Source organism: Micromesistius poutassou (genome assembly GCF_964030765.1).
Source record: "Micromesistius poutassou genome assembly, chromosome: 5".
NCBI classification, from domain to species: Eukaryota; Metazoa; Chordata; class Actinopteri; order Gadiformes; family Gadidae; genus Micromesistius; species Micromesistius poutassou.
The window spans coordinates 8,646,069-8,652,530 of record NC_140275.1 but is presented as its reverse complement, the minus strand read 5'-3'; positions in this window follow the sequence as shown (position 1 = coordinate 8,652,530).

Sequence of the window (6,462 nt, the reverse complement as noted above, 5' to 3'; positions counted from 1 at the left end):
ACACACAACAACACGCACACTATAGACACACACACACACACACACAACCACACACACAACCGCACGCACACTGTAGACACACACACAACCGCACGCACACTGTAGACACACACACACACACACACACACAACCACACGCACACTATAGACACACACACACACCACACGCACACTGTAGACACACACACAACCACACGCACACTGTAGACACACACACACACACACACACACACACAACGGCACGCACACTGTAGACACACACACACACACAACCACACGCACACTGTAGACACACACACACACACACAACGGCACGCACACTGTAGACACACACACGACCACACGCACACTATAGACACACACACACACGCAACCACACGCACACTATAGACACACACACACACACACAATACTACACACACAATAGACACACACTACACACACACACAACCACACGCACACTATAGACACACACACACACAACCACACGCACACTGTAGACACACACACACAACATGCACACTATAGACACACACACACATACAACCACACGCACACTATAGACACACACACACACAAAATGACATGCACACTATAGACACACACACACACACAAAAATACACGCACACTATAGACACACACACACAATACTACACACACACACACACACACAATACTACACGCACACTATAGACACACACACCCCCACCCAGTACTACACACACAATAGACACTTCACACAGATACACAATGTGACCACTAGGGGGAGCCCTGGACTCTCCGGACTTGGCAGCAGCTGTTTGTAGTTAATATCAGAGCCCTGATCAGACGGTCTGCGCCCAGTGGGACTGTTACTATTTATTATGTTGAGAGTGAACTTTGTTTAATAAAGGAATTATTTAGATGCTTTCTGGTGGTGCTGTGGTGTTATTACACATGTCTGCTAGAGAGAGAGAGGGGGGAGGAGAGGGGAGAGGGGGGAGAGGGGAGTGGAGGGGAGGGTGGAGGACAGTAAGCAGATGTCTGCAGAGGGGGGGGGGGGGGCTTCTATCTGATGTCTTGTAGCTCAATAGCACTCCCTTTGTGTCTGAGTGTGGGAGAGAGAGGGAGTGGGTGTTATCTGGAATTCCTGCTTGAAAAACCCCTTTTGACGGATAACTGACTAATTACTAAACATCTGTCCTGCTAAGTGCCCTGTTCCCCGCACACAAACACACTGGCACTCACACTCTCGCACTGACACGCACACTCTCACACTTACAAACACACACTCACACTGTCACACACACACACACACACACGTTGTGTACAATAGACACAATGTGTAATTGTTCAACAGGATTTCTGTTGCTTTGTGCGCTCTGAAACCTCCAGAGCACGTACTCGAGACCAAGTGCTACCAAGTACTCCAGTACTATCCAAGTTCTTTAGATAATATCCAAATACTCAGTAGTTCTATGTAAAGTGCTCTCGTCTCGTTCTGAACTCGTTATCACTACCCTTGAATAGTTTCCCTCTGCAGAACCGCTGGTGACATCAGAGCCGTGGGTCGGTGTGGAGCCAGGTTCAGAGTTCTGCTTCTCAACACACCAGGGAAAGACCCAGCCTGACTAATCGCTGGAAAACAGTCACGCCCAAATACTCCTACGCAATGCAAACGGCAGTTTACTGCTCCAGCCAATAGCCCGGACCTCGGGAACGTCAGCCTGCCGACGTGAAGGACTGCTTTCTGGAGCTCTAGATCTGCGTTCTAAGAGCTCTAGATCTGCTTTCTAGAGCTCTAGATCTGCTTTCTAGAGCTCGATTAGATCAGTCACTGTGCTACAAATCCAGCATGAAGAAAAAAAAAAATGCACAATATTTTAATTATAGCTCAATTAAGAGTTGAATTATATGTTGATAAAAATCATATTATATATGAAGTCTAGTGGCATAACTGTCCCGTTAACGGAAACAATGTAAGAAGGTAACCGGGGTTTGTGTAGACAAACTGAGTGTGTGCGGTGAGTGTGTGTAGGTCTACCGTGCGTGTGTATGCCTACCGAGTGTGTGTGCGGTGCCTGTGAGGTGGGCGTGTAGGCCTACCAAGCCTGTGAAGGTCTACTGAGCGTGTGAGGTGTGTGTGTGTGTAGGGCAGGCCCTACCGTGCGTGTGAGGTGTGTGTGTGTGTGTGTGTGTGTGTAGGCCCTACCGTGCGTGTGAGGTGTGTGTGTAGGCCCTACCGTGCGTGTGAGGTGTGTGTGTGTGTGTAGGCCCTACCGTGCGTGTGAGGTGTGTGTGTGTGTAGGCCCTACCGTGCGTGTGAGGTGTGTGTGTGTGTAGGCCCTACCGTGTGTGTGTAGGCCCTACCGTGTGTGTGTGTGTGTAGGCCCTACCGTGCGTGTGAGGTGTGTGTGTGTGTAGGCCCTACCGTGTGTGTGTGTAGGCCCTACCGTGCGTGTGAGGTGTGTGTGTGTGTAGGCCCTACCGTGCGTGTGAGGTGTGTGTGTGTGTGTGTGTGTGTAGGCCCTACCGTGTGTGTGTGTGTGTGTGTGTGTAGGCCCTACCATGTGTGTGTGTGTGTGTAGGCCCTACCGTGCGTGTGAGGTGGGTCGAGGCGTCAAACTGGTTCCCAGGACGGCCGGCGGTGATTAATGGATGAAAACCTCGACGCTGTTTGCTTTGGTGAATAGTTCAGATTCTCTGGAGAACCACTTTGTTGAAGTCTCTCTCTCCCTCTCTCTCCCTCTGCCGTTCTCTCTCCCTCTCCCTCTCTCTCTCTCTGCTGAACCACAGACGGCCCAGTAACAGTGGGTTAGGGAGAATTGGTAATGGTTCAAGATATAAATGTGTGTGTTGTTTTGTAATGTTAGCCATAGTCATCTTTCAACAGTTCCCGCTACTTTGAAACAATAACACGCGTACACACACACACCGAGGTTTCTGAATCCATTTAAGCCACTGTAGCACAAACCTCCAGTGAGTGCATGAAGAGAGACGGAGGTCCGAAAGCAGACCTTTGTTCCTGAGTTAACATCTCCTCACTGGACGAAGATCCCGGGGGGATGAGGACAGTCTTAGTCTCAGGGAGATGATTTGCTGACCAGACTGGAACACTTCATCACACATACAGTTATTCAGGAAATACAAGTAACGAGTAACTGAGTCTGTAGAGCACATATGAGTTTATATATATTTATATATACTGACCCTCTTCATAGAATGACCCTGTTACCTCCAGGAGTTAGACGTGACCCTCCTTATAGACTGACCCTGTTACCTCCAGGAGTTAGACGTGACCCTCCTTATAGACTGACCCTGTTACCTCCAGGAGTTAGACATGACCCTCCTTATAGACTGACCCTGTTACCTCCAGGAGTTAGACGTGACCCTCTTTATTTCTCAGTGTAGTTCCTGATTATCCTTTGTGATTACATGTTCTGGTCGGGTCAGCAAATCATCTCCCTATGAGACTAAGACTCTCTTCATCACCGGGGTCTTCATCGGGTGAGGAGATGTTGTTCTGCCCTCCGTCTCTCTTCATGTACTTCATACACACACATCTTCACACACACATATTCACACACACACATCTTCACACACACATATTCACACACACACACACACACACACATCTTCGGACCCACAACCCAGGTGTTCGAATTCCAGCTTAGAAATGGGGTTCACTTACACTTTAAATGGCCATTTATTCATTTACAGACAGTTGAAGACACTTCAATGTGAGTCCCAAATTACCATATTAACTATTTGGTCAGCTGACCACTTCCATGTAAATAGATACAAATTTGTAATTTTTAACACATTTCCAAAATCTTTCTTTCCAATAGCATATCTACAGAATCAATCAATAACTTTATTGAGGTTATTAAAATAAACAGTACTTAAATAATAAGTTATTGTGGAAGGACGAGGATCTGTCGTAACTTATATCATAGATCGTTATATTAAAGAGATCATCTGCTAATCATCACATCAATTCTCAGAAATTGTTGACCCCTCAAACGAAAATGTACGCTTTTCCATTTCTTTCACTGACAGGACTGAGATCGTAGTGCACTACGTAAGAACACAATTCATCATTCCTCGTCAATTTCTTTGAGAGTTCTGCTGAAATTAGATTTCGTCAGGTTTGATTTGATGCCTCCTGCGGGCTCCGTCTTCAGCTCCGGTCGGCTGGTCGTCTCTGCGTTGGCGCTGTTAGCCCCAGTCTTTGGTAAGAGTTATGATTCATCTGATGGCTTTAAAAGGACGGAGAGTTGAAGCCCCGCCCCGTAGTTCAATCGTACAAAAACAACTCCATTTTGTATTTACAATCATTGGATCAATATGCATTCTGAGTGTACAGCATAGTGATATTAATATTCCACTCCGGTTGACCGCCTGAGCTCGCCTAGCTCGGTTTGGTCGGTCATGGCTGCTTTAACCTATTGTTCGATATAAGGTTTGGAAGCAATTGCAAAAAGAAAAATACTGTGCCAATGGCTTCGTAAAGTCCATTAGCAACGAGTCTAGGGCCCACATTTTAGTATTTCATGTAGATTTCTTCTTATTTTCTGGATAATCTTTGGGTAGAGAAATTACAGTGTTTAGATATTTAAAGCTTTTCTTGTTTTTTTAGGCACAAAAACCCATTTAGTGTTCATGACTGCTATCCTCTTCAATACAAAGAGTGTCATCAGGTCATAGATCTATGTACACATCTGCGATTGCTTAGAAATGGATTCAAATCTGAACTGCAAATATAATAATATATACAGTATCCCAAGAAAAATACAGTTTACATGAAAAACACAAAAATAACAAGGATTTGAATCAGGCTGGTATTTAAAAAAGGGAATTCTGTTTCAAAACAGATGAATTGAAGGAGGAAGATGTGGGAGCATATGCCACGCCCCTTATCAGGTTTATCAACCATTAGAAGGGTGAGGGTTAGGGTTAGGTGTTGGGGTGAGGGTTAGGTGTTGGGGTTAGGGTTAGGTGTTGGGGTTAGGGTGAGGGTTAGGTGTTGGAGTTAGGGTTAGGTGTTGGGGTTAGGTGTTGGGGTTAGGTGTTAGGGTCAGGTGTTAGGGGTGAGGGTTAGGCGTTGGGGTAAGGGTAAGGGTGAAGGTTAGCATTACCCCAAATGAACATCCAAACCATAACTGGTAACGTGGTGACGTGGTGATGTGGTGACGTGGTGACGTGGTGATGTGGTGACGTGCCAGCACCTCATATTACCAAGCTCAGCAGAACCTAGACCTTCACTTTCTGAAGAAGCCGTGTGGGTTGGGCTGAACGATTTGGGGAAATAATCGAATTGCGATTATTTTGACCAATATTGCGATTGCGGTTTAATATGTGATTTTTTAAAATTTATTAAGATCCTTATGTTCTGTATTATTCACTAAAAAAGCACTAAATCATTATTTAGTACGACCAACACAACATTGGAAGCAGTCAACTTAAAAGCTGCTCTTTCCTTTATGCTGATGTGTTGAGATGAATTGATGTCACAACATCTTTATTTAACTAATGAATTGTAAAAGAAAAATAAATATAAATCTTACTGATCTCCAGTCAGTAACGGTAACAAATCACAAAAAAATATTATTATTATTATTTTTAATCGCAGCCTTTGCGATTTGCATATCACGTTCTATTACATCGCGATTTCGATTCGATTAGATTAATCGTTCAGCCCTACCTGTGGGGTTAAAACTAACCCGTCTAACCCTAACCTGTCTGACCCTAAGCTGAAAGGGTGAATCTAAGGGTTAAACCTAACCCTAACCCCGATGGATGCTAGCCCCAATAGCTAACCCTGACCCTCAGAAATATCACATCACTCCTTCCTTCACAGGATAAAACACAATATATTACATTATACAAACCACAAGCTTCAGAGAAAACGCTTTGAATGTGTTATTCATGAAAGCGGTTTTCAAATGCAAAAACAAAAACAAAAAATTCAACACTGTAATCCCTTTTTTTTTTGCTACAACCAAACACAGGAATGTGTGTGAAAGATTTGTTTTTTTTGCTAAAGATAGAGAATAGAGAATTTATAAATAGATCTGAGTCTAAAGTGGCTTTATATAGCTACATTATCAATTAGCATAGCCATAGACTCAGCTTTAAACAAGCTAAATTAGCTTTTATAAATCTGGGTCTCTAGATTTATAAAAGCTATGTCTGCTACTAGCATAGACAGCACATTCTAATTTCAACGCCTTGGGTCGTTTTCAACAGTTATGTTTTTGGTATTCGGTTTGTCCCATATGTATGGTACTCACTACGGTTAGGGTCAGGGCTAGTTATCTAGGGTTAGGGTCAGGGCTAGTTAACTAGGGTTAAGGTCAGGGCTAGTTAACTAGGGTTAAGGTATGGTATGAGCAAGGAAATAAATATTTTAATTTATCCGATTTAATTGTTTCTCTCCTTTATGATATAGATCCCCATAATAATAATAATAATAACCCAAT